This window comes from Pangasianodon hypophthalmus, chromosome 12 (genome assembly GCF_027358585.1).
Source record: "Pangasianodon hypophthalmus isolate fPanHyp1 chromosome 12, fPanHyp1.pri, whole genome shotgun sequence".
In the NCBI taxonomy this organism is placed as follows: Eukaryota; Metazoa; Chordata; class Actinopteri; order Siluriformes; family Pangasiidae; genus Pangasianodon; species Pangasianodon hypophthalmus.
In genome coordinates, this window is record NC_069721.1 from 16956068 (window position 1) to 16967535 (window position 11468).

Here is an 11468-nt window from a genome sequence, read left to right on the forward strand (position 1 = left end):
AACAGTAAACCTAATTTACATGAATGGGATTTTATGTAGTGATGTTAAAAAATTTATATCATTATTTAATCATCTATCTGAATTATATATAGGATTTAACTATATTTAACTCTATTATTCATGTATGTGTATCATCTGTGTGATTCATCTACACCATCTGTATGATTCAGATGCAGGTGTCAGGCTGAAATATTGCAAAGTTATGCTTTAATTTTCAGTGTAAAAAAACCCTTAGTATCATCATACTCACTTTTAATACATTAATCACTTTTATTATACATTAATCATACATTAATCATATCATTATCACTTTTAATACATTAAAACACCCAGACCACTGTTCAGAAAGTCGCTGTGTTAGGGCTCTGGACTACTGAATCCTGGTACTACTGATAACATTATGTTATCTGGCTCATCTTATCCACAGAACAATCTTGAAACACAAACAGCAGTTATACCTGTTAAGTAAAAAGCTAGCTGTCTATGAAACATTTGTAAAAATACTTCTCCATCTGAGTTTAGTCCTTCATGCTTGTCTAAGCCGTCATATAAATCTGGTCTGGTGAAAAGAATTATGGTATTGCCTAAAGCAATAAGGATACAAGTGATGATGATTTCAAATGTGGCAAAAAATAAGGCATGAACAGAATTTCTATGAAACAGGATTTCTCAAATGGATTGAACTTGCAGTTATTATCCTGTACTCTGTGTATCAAAGTAAACAGTACTGTATCCTCTAGCATTTTCCAGTATATCTAGTGCCTGAGACATCATATTATAGATTAATGATGCATTCTCCTGTAGTGAACCAAGCCTGTTTCATTTTTTATGCATAGCCATTCTCTCTCCATGGGCTCCACTGAGGATGTTGTGTCACATGAGGGAATTGTGTGAATAATCTTGTCTTCCTTTTGTCTGTGCTTAGTGCGATTCCTGGTGAGTCCTGGAGATGCATGGTAATTCACAGGGCTGTTTCAGGGGACTACATGGAGCTTTGGCTGATTGAGGCCAGCCACAAAAGAAAAATCTCTGCTAAAGTGCAGCTGCCTCCTTCTCAAGGTCTACTGAAAGACAAAGGAAATCAGCTTCATTTGCTGTATGCCATTCACAACTCCAGAGCGAGGCTATAATGAAAGCAGGATTCTTCGAGGAGACATTAGACCAAGAAAAAGCCATCTGTGAGCAAAACATCTGACTCTGCTAAATACTTGAGAATATTGAGAACAATCCTTTCACTAGCCTCCATTGTCACAGTTGCCATCTTGATAATTGTATTTGCTGAATTCTGTATTTAATGTTTTATCACTATTTCAAAATGTCTTCATCTTGGGCTAGTTGCCATGGTGATGGTGTTGCGTTTCTTTCCCCCTCCAGATATAAAGCGCCGCTCCTCCATACAAATGGCTTTGAAGCAGCTGCTTTCATCCTGCAGCAGCAGAACGGGGTAAACTATGACCCATTTTGCCCATCTTTGATGCATTGCCTCATGGAAAATGTGGTTGCGTATGCTCTCTGTCATAAATTGCTAAGAGCTTTCCGAGTGTATAGATATTAAAAAAGAATGAAAAAAAAAGCTTGCAGTGTAATATGCAACATGAGGAGATTAGACCTCATTCATGCAAGATATTATTCTCTGCATACACCCGTGCTTAGAGCTCCGCTGTGGTGATAAAGGTTAGTGTAAAGCGTATGCCTGAGGCCATGTGCTTGAGACAGGCAAGCTCAGCTCAGGAGGGCAGATTAGGAGAGAAAGCAGAGGAAAGCAGGCTTTGTAATCAGGGCTCATTAAAATCACCTCACCTGACGTTCAGCCGCACACAATCAGCTGTCATCCTCCATTAAATTACAGCCCTTCACCTTGCCAAGATTTGAGGCTTCTGTCCATTCTGCAGTCTTTCCACTGTGCTTGCACTCATTTTCTTTAAACACCTGTCAGTGATCAGGCCAGAGTTATAATTACATTCCAGCACATTAAAGCAAAGCAAAAGTGACCAGAATTTGTGGCAAATAAGGTACTGTTGAATGGACACCGAACATTAAATGTGAATGTTCAGGTATGTTCAGGTATTTTACATACTGAAGATTACATAGGTGAAGCATTATCACTGACAAAAACACTGTATTAATTGTATACTACACAACTACTTTTGTAGTTTTTTGGCATGCTGAGTAGATACCATACATCATGCTAATTCCTTATTCACTTATTCATCTTAAAGCATATTGTTCAGTAATTACTATGAATCATTGAACAACTATGCTAAAAGTAATAGGAAAATCAGGATCAGATCAGATCAATTTAGGTCCTGGGAGTCCAAAGTACTATACAGATGGAATACGATTTCTGGACATATGTCTGTTAAGTACTGTTGCAGGAGGACAACTGTAGTAAATCACAGAGATTGCTGTTGCATTAAAAAGTCCATGTGTACGACATACACCTCATTTTAATGCAAAGTGATTGATTTGACCTCTATTATGTCCGCTTGTTTTAGTGTAGCAGTGGAAGACGTTGGACTTTGGATCGGAGGGCTGTGAGTTCAAATCCCAGTACTGCCAAGCTGCCGCTGCTTAACCCTCAACTGCTCAGTTGTATAAATGAGATAAATGCAAATTCTGTCAAATGCCATTAATGTAAACTTAATGTGTGTGGACACACAAGTTAAGATCGATCATTAGCAGGTCACATGAAATATTATGTATATAGGCTCAATAACTTACCTAAAACTCCCACATTGTCTATATTTTTTGTTCTGCATTCTAAACTTGGTCAATGCTTACAATATGTTTTGATTTTGGTGGGAGAAATGAGTGTAAGTGCAAAGTGCAAAACCTGTTTTCCCACAGGACGTAATGGAATCTTTACCGACATGTCAATTTGGACAGGATATATATTGGATTGGGTCATTTCTTCTGATCACTTTATACATGGCATAATATGGTGGAATCGTTCCAGATGTGTGAATGCACAGTCTGTAAAAAATTACTGATATTACGGACATCAGATTCGGATAATATAAGCCCACCAGTTCACCTTTTCACTATTTAGGTAAGCAAAGGACACATTTAGAAGGGATTATAAAACATTATGGTCAATTTATCTGCAGTTAAATGTTTACAGATGATTAAACAAATAACAAAAAAAAATCTTCTGCTCTTTTGTTGTTTTTTTTTTTTTTTTTTGTGCTGATAAATGAAATGAACTATCAGTAATACAGTTAATGGTTCTCATGCTGGCCATAAAATCGATCTTCGGAGAGCAGTTCTGCAGTTCTTAAAATAATAAAACAGATCAAAATGACATGTCAATTTGGACAGGATATATATTAGTTGGGGTTTTTCTACTGATCACTTTATAGATGGCATAATGGGGTGGAATTGTTCCAGATGTGTGAATGCACGGGCTGTAAAAAATGACTGATATTATGGATTCGGACGGGACTAAAATCCCCACAAATACTGAAGTAATAATTACATTACCCCCAAACCCCCCATGTAAAACTATTCCAATGTGAATAGGTCTTAAGTGGCTAAGGTTGCTGAATTTTCTATAGTAGTGCAACCATCAAGGATTTTTAAAATATAATATCTCACACAGACAAAGTGCATGTTTTCCTTCCTTTTTTATTCCCCACATGTTTATGTTTGTAATTATTAAAGACTTGGCGAAGTACTGAATACATAGAGTAGATGCTGTGTCAAACAGTATGATCATCATACAGCTTCACCATCCAACATAGTTCTTATCATCAGCTATGGATCTCTATTAAAGCTTCATGGAGACAAACTTGTGAGCTTCTCTCTAGGGGATGACTCAGTGGAAAAGCTCCCAAATGCTCTGCTCTACCCCATACCATGCTGCCCTGCTGTGTGCACACACGAGCGTGAAAATCACACCACGGGACTTCCAGAGCTTATAGAAATCCAGGGTGCGATGTGATGCGCTGTAGAAAAAGTTTAGAATTCTAAATAATACTAATAATTGTTACATTCTACAACCTGTCTCTTACATGCAAGAAAATTATTTTTGGTTCTTGCATCTGTTCTTCTTTAACAAGTCCAGCTGGCTGTACCAGGTAACATTTCCGAGCTTGTAGAGCTATTGTGTTTGCAAAATGTAGACCCATGTTTTCATGTTTCAATTGTTAAAAATAGTCATGAATGCTTTATGGATAATGCTATTCTGCTGCAGGAGTTGAGCCAACAGAGCCAGTGCTCCTCATTCATCTTCAAATGAATGATTTAAAGGCTGAATATTTTATAGCATTTTGACATTTATCTGACATTTGATGTCTTCATCGCTCCCCTGAAAATATGCAAATGTGAAAGTGAATGCCATGCCCTATCAAGTCAGAGTGTGTCATCACTGATCTTTACAGAATGGCTCGACAGGCTAGGGACAGATTTATGTAATGCTTGCACAAAGACAAAGGTTTAAAGTGGCCATCTCTGAAAGCCTGGAACATCCCCTCGCAGCCTTTCCTAGGATGTCGAGTGTCTATGCTTGGTGACTGCCTGGGATCAGCCTTGTGGTCATCGGGCTGGAATTTGACTGAACAAATATGTGCCTTTTATTATAGTTACTGTGAGAGAGGCAGCCGTGGGAACCTCTCCATGGGGTATAGGGAGGCTGTTGCCATGGCAACAGCACCTCGTCATAGGAGTGGGAAAGCAAAGGTGTGCTCTTCTCCTCTGTTTGAGCTGTCGGATGTGTGCTGAAAGGTTTATGCGATATAGCTCATCAGCCAGGCTCTGCTGAGGAGGTGATCTCAGAATCCACTAAAACTGTGGCTAGCAACTGAAACAGTGTATATTTTAAGAGCATGTGTGTGAAATGAGGACTAACTGTGCGTGTTTGTTTCGGGGCAAGTTCTCTTGAGCCATTATTAGCCTTCCTTTGTTCACCGCTTGGCTCTGAATTCGATCTTCCTCTCAGCCCACTGGCCACTCTAAATGACCTGGCCAAATGCCTGTTCAATCAAGTGTGTGTGAGTATGCCTGAGTGCCTTCTCAATGAAAACAATAAAAGCTCACTGTACTGCTGCAGGGAGTCCATTTGTAGAGCATGATCAATGGAAGTAGAAATGAAGGTGTCGTCCACTTCCAAGAGCCTGATCATGTGAAAACAAAAGGTTCTAAAAATACACTTTATATAATAATAATAATAATAATAATAATAATAATAATATACACTATTGAATTTTCAAATCCAATTAGTCAGAAGGTGGTTTTCTACTACAGCATCTCTGATAGTCGTTCCAGCTGCAGGGCAAATCACAGGTTTATTTTAAAGCACTTGGTCTAATACATTATCATTATCCACCTAATCTAATAATAAATGGTATAAAAACATGTCATTTAATTGATATGGTGAGGTGTCCTGTGAGGAGATGTTTATTTAGCATTTTTGAAAGGAGTCTCCAGTGTCAGCACTTTGTAACCCTCAGAGGTAAAGTTTTCTGACAAAGGATAGGAGGACTTTGTGCTTTGTGGTTTCTTGTAAGATGAAAATCAGTTTTTTTCTGTCTTATTAACATCAAGAGAAAGTGAGAAAGTGAGGGAACAACTGTTTATAGATGCTATAATGCGAAACAGGCACTAACTTGTTCCACAACATTAAACATAATTATGAAATGCTAAGAAGTATGGCATGTTCATCTTTAATGAATGCTGTGTTATAAGAGGAATAAAACACTTGGGATGTGCTGTTCACGTCAGGCCGCATTACACCCCGTTGCTGCCTATTTTCCAGCACCCCAGCATTTCTTACTTATTACCTGCTAAGATTAATCTATCATAGAAGTCACAATTTTCTAAACCTCTATGATCCATTGAAATTTTAAAATAATAGAATAATGTAGTGATTAACTGCTTTTACTTTTCTTTTTAATTTTTTTTCATTCTTTATTTTACATTTAAAATGTACATTAAAATTTTTTATTCGTAATACACATTTTGTACCATAATTGGACACCCTCCAAATCAGATGTGTTAAACACAAAATGTTTCTAAGACTACACACACCTGTGTGTCCAGTTAAGGGTGACAGGTTATGTATTACTATAAATCAACCACATGTATTATTTTACTCAACTATATATTATCATATCCTTACATCTAAAATAGTGGGTTTTGACTGTTTAGGTAAATATGATAATATATCATACCATATCTAGTCATGATCTAGTCACTTGTGTAGCTCCAAAATATGACGCTTGTGTTAAAAGTTAAAATTGTGTTAAAATTAGTGATACCACAAGTGTGTGGTGTTAATATACTGTTGTTGCCTGGGTTCACACACTGCACCACTTTTGAGAATTGTTGAATTTACAACATATTTAAAAAAGGAAAAAAAAAAGTTTGTGACTATTTTAAATATACCACAGATGAGTCAATGAATCCCACATAAACCTACACATATGAATAAGAATGCATCAAAACTTATTAACTTGTCAGCCTTAATTCTTTTGCCAAATGAAATCATAAACTCCCTCAGTTTACTGGCTGTTCAGAAACCCACTCGTCTGCTCACAGAATAACAGTAGACTCTCCAGCAGAGTGTGTGAAAGGACTGATGGGCCACTGGATTGTGGAGGGTCTCTGATTAGAGTCTAACTGGACTAATCTGTGGCGGTTCCTGGCATAGGCGATACAGGCAGCTCCCTAGGGTGCCCTGTCAATGTGCTGCTCTCTTTCCTCCCACTACAGCTACTGTCTGCTCAGCAGCTAAGCACCAGGATATGAAGGAAAGAAGGTTGTTAAAAAGCAGTGCTGACTGCTCAAACCCACTGTTAGTAAGGACTAGGGATGTAACTGGATACAAATACATTATTTGGAATGAACAGATAATGTGTTGTAATACCAAAATGAGACACACTATTCTTTTTTTTGCCAGAAAGGTTTGCAGACCATCTGGTTGAGAGTAGACCTTAATGCAGGTTGACCTACCAGTCAGATATCCACTAGTAAGCAACCTTGGGTGTTAGGACAGTGCTATATATATATTTAACATGCAAATGAACGAATGAATGAATGAACAAACAATTGAAGCTCATGGGAAAATCAAAGACCGCATTCATTAACATTAATATACAGCATTCATTCCCTCATCCTTAGTAACTGCCCTGTCAGGGTTGCAGTGGTTTCAAGTATGCTACTGATTTGTTTATATTCAGGGAAAATGAACAAACTATACTTGTTAGAAAATATCACAGACAGGTACAAACAAAAATAATAACTGTGTGAACAGGATTAAAAAAAAAAGCAGTCCTCTGCATATCTCTAGTTGAGACCAATTACGAACTCGAGTGATGTAGCTGAGGTTGAGGATCTGTCAGAGATACAATTCACAGACCATGCTGACAGTGATGGAATTTCTACATCTGTTTTTTTTCAAGTGTTTTCCAGTGTCTCCTGGGCAGATTGGTTCATCATTGGGTTCATAAAACAACAACAACACCACTTTACCGATATTTAGATCACTAAACTGCTACAGATAGTGATATTGCACTAGTAAGAGCATGAAGCCAAATTTGTCCTTGCTTAAAAACATTGAAGAACTAAAGAAGAGAAAACTACAATGTACAAAGACTGATTAAAACAGAGTTTGTTTAAATCAAACCCATGACATTTGAACTTCATCAATAATGAAAAGGTCAAAACCACTGAGTACTAAATATGAATGGATATCATATATCATCATGGAATTATATCATATCTATGTTATAGTTTGGAATAGTCAGTAACTATTTCATTAAGACTTAATCTGTATAATATACAGGATAGTGGAGTTTTTCAGTATGCAGTGGCAGATATTACATATTACATGTAATGCTAACCATATAAGACGTAATATAATTTGTAGAAGAATTCAGAACAGATCTTTGTCCTTTCGTTGCTATTTACAAATTGTGTAAGCAGTTTAAAACAATGTTTCCTCGCGGTGATCTAGCCTTGCATGAACAAAATCTCTGAAAATATCGCTAGTCACATGATTCATCACCCTTGACCTTTCGGTTGCCTTGAAGAGGGAAAAAAGGAGCTGTGCTTGGGAACTGAAGGGGTGTCAAAGCCTGACTAGGCTGCCACAGACCTCCTTCCATTTATACCTTCCTATTTACAGTAAGCAAAACATCACGATCACAAAATAATACCCCAGGCCAGTGCTAGACAGTATCTAATTCTTCTTCAGGTTGGTGCACAGGCACTTTATGATACGCAAACACTCTCAAACTATAGAGATCTGTATGTGAGATCTTTCACAAGTTAAATTTATTCTGAGAGGTGACATGCAGGAGATTTTGGTGTCATACTTCATCTGTGCCACCAAGAAGAACCTAATTTGTTAAACAATTATAGGTGCTTTTGATGAGAGGTCAGTAAGTGTGAAATGAGGAACTTTTTTTCCATGCAGGAGAGATAAGAGAGGAGAGAAGTGTGAACGTCAGTAATTACAGCGAATGCCCGATTCGAGACCACAAAACATCACAGACTTTCCAAGCATGTAGAACTATCAGCTAGAAAGCGGGTAACATCGCTTTAGGATACAAGACGGGGTCTTATCATAAAGTACTCCAGTCTGTCAGTTCAAGTATTAACTCTTAAGAACTCTGTTAAGTGTGTGTGTGTGTGTGTGTGTGTGTGCCTGTGTTTGTGTGTGTGGGGACATGTTTTTATGCATCGGTGGGGGCCATTTGGCTTGTCCCAAGCAGGAATAATACTTTTTTTCTTTTGCATGACCTCTAGCTGCATGTTGCCTTGATGACTCAGTTGTGCAGCAGATGCGTGCTAAGAGCCAATGTGTCAGTGTGGACTCATTCCAACTCGACAGCTGTGAAAAATGACAATGCTTGTCCCTGACATCATTTATGAGGCCATTAAACACCCATTCTTCTGTGATAATGGCATGCAATGTTTCAGAGGACAGTGGCCTCTTTAACGTCAGGTCATGTGTGTTATTAGATCTTTCCCTATATGCAGTATGAGTCCGAAAATTTTGGACACACCTGACATTATTTTATAAAGGGATATACTTACAATTTGTCTCTAAGACAAGTATGAAGAGTTAAGTTACTGCCCATGCATTAATTTTCTTATAAAATAAAAATTTCAATCTATTAATTCATTGATTTATCTTTGTGGTGAATCTGGAGCCAGGCCTGGTAGCACTGTTACAGAGGGTAGTGTGACATGGATCATGGACAGGATCATGACAGGTAGAAGTAACCGGTTAGCTGACAGAACTTACAAGAAATACATTGTCTGCCTTTTCATGTTGAAGTGAGATGACAGCAATAGTGTAGATCAACAAAACAAGGTTGTAAGAAGTGGAGCATGACTTTAAAGCCTTTGATTGAAGTCAGGAAAGTACTGATTTGGCACTGTGTTTGTGCTAACAGGGGGTCTCAGTTTTGGACCAAGTGGGTTGGAAAGGATCATCTGTGCTGGCAGATTTCAAATGTCACACCCCCTGTTGCACTGTTCCATCCCTGTCAGCACAGGTGTGTTCATTCCTGCCCCACAAAAATAGCAACTGAGCACAAATGGGTAAATACTGGCTTACGTCCAACCCAATTAGCAATGCGTTATGCCAGCAAATTACGCTAACAGTTTAGCCTACTGTAAGGAACCAACACGTTCACATTTAATTTTGAAAAAATATGTTTTTGGCAACACTTTTTAATTTATGAAGGCCACATGTCATAAGATTTTATACATATTTTATAATTATTTAAGAACATGCACTAAACTTTGTATCTAAACATAAATAGTGTTTGTAAAATATTATATCACCAACACCAAGCAATCCCCACTTAGCATAGCGGGTCATGTCTCAATTTATTTGCAACTCACAAATACACCTGGTAAAGTATGACAATTAGGATAAAATATCATATATCTGTCACTAATCTACATTCATAAATGAAATATACACATTCAGTCACTTAAAAATCAAGCAGGTCTCTGTAACAATGCACTATGGGTTTCTTGGCAATATGATATGTTATGAACACTACTTAATAATAATAATGAATTCTGTTAATGATGCATGATGCATTTTAACCATTGCTATAACATGTAATGCATTTTCTTAAGCCATTGTAACAGTGTAATTATTTATGAAAATTCATTACAGTGTATAATGTAGTGTATAATGCATTTATAAACATTGCATTATAAACATGTGTATAATGCATATATAAATTGTTAACAGAATAAGCAGAGTTTATAACACATTATATTGCCAATACCAAAGAAATTCCGGCTTCGTTTACTCGTAATCAAATTTTGAGAGCTTTTTAGAAGTTGTAAAATTTTGCACAGTGATTTTAAAATAATCTCTCTTGTATAATTCACTTGTAAAAGAAAAAAAACACTACTTATAAAGCTAGCTATAAAGTGTAATGCATGTTTCATTAATAATTATATAGTAATTAAATGGATACTTTCTTATGAGTGCTTTACAACATGGTTTGAATGTGTTCAAAGCACATTATAAATATGACCTTCATGGAAAATGTTAGCAAAATTGTTAACATTATTGTTTTATGCTGTGAACTGGGTGCTGCAGTAAGCATTTTTTTCCCTTTGGCCTTGTATACATCCTTCCACATCAAAACTATGGAGATGTCATTTACAGGCATGTTGCCTTCTCTGTGCAAAGCCACTGATTCAGTCTCAGCTTTATCGCTGGTGATAAATATACTACTATAGCCTCCTAAATCTACCTATATACTTTCACTGAGATTTATATATAACACAAGGGCGGTCTTCCCTCAATGTTAGTAGGGACTACCACTGGTACCTGTTTATTTATCAAGTCATTCTTTAGAACTACCTTCATATATCATGTCTTTATTACACTGGAAGGTCAGTGCCTACATTATTTGAACAATGGAGTCACTCAGGCTCTGTACACCTCAGGTTCATTCTGACCTGAGAAAGACGGCATTCACTGCCTCATTTCTGGAAGAATGAGTCTCAGAGAACTGTAATACGCTTCTTGAGATATAAAAATGAATGAAAACAAATCATCTACCCATTTCAAGGGTGCCATTACTTGTGTAAGCATAACCATTCGCACCACTTATCCCAAATTCACTCTATTGTTGGCACTGCTGAATGTAAAGTGAATATATGCTTAACTTTAGTTCTAATCATGAGCTATTAGCTATCTTAGATTATACACATTATGTTATGGAACTGGCTTTTCAACGAAAAAATGTCAATGAAGACATGTATGCTACGGCAAGTGAGTCTCATACCTAGGAAAAAACAAAACCATCTGAAAATATATAAATGCTGCATTGGATATTGTGCATGTGCATGCTAGCTCATAACCACATTAATGTTTATAACATTATAGCCGTTGGTTACAAAGTATGTAACCAATGGCTATAACATTATTTGTGCCAGTGCCTTACAATTTTATGTGTCTACCTACCTTTAGTTTTCAAATGTCAGGCAAA

The 11468-nt window shown here is 37.1% G+C and overlaps 1 long non-coding RNA gene across 1 annotated transcript; it reads left to right on the top strand.

Moving 5' to 3' along the window:
• Window positions 1-553: 553 nt before the first annotated feature.
• Window positions 554-3079, top strand: LOC117598668 (uncharacterized). Its single transcript, XR_004579295.2, has 3 exons — window positions 554-1178; window positions 1375-1444; window positions 2496-3079. It is a non-coding gene; the product is annotated as an uncharacterized LOC117598668 (long non-coding RNA).
• Window positions 3080-11468: the final 8389 nt, after the last annotated feature.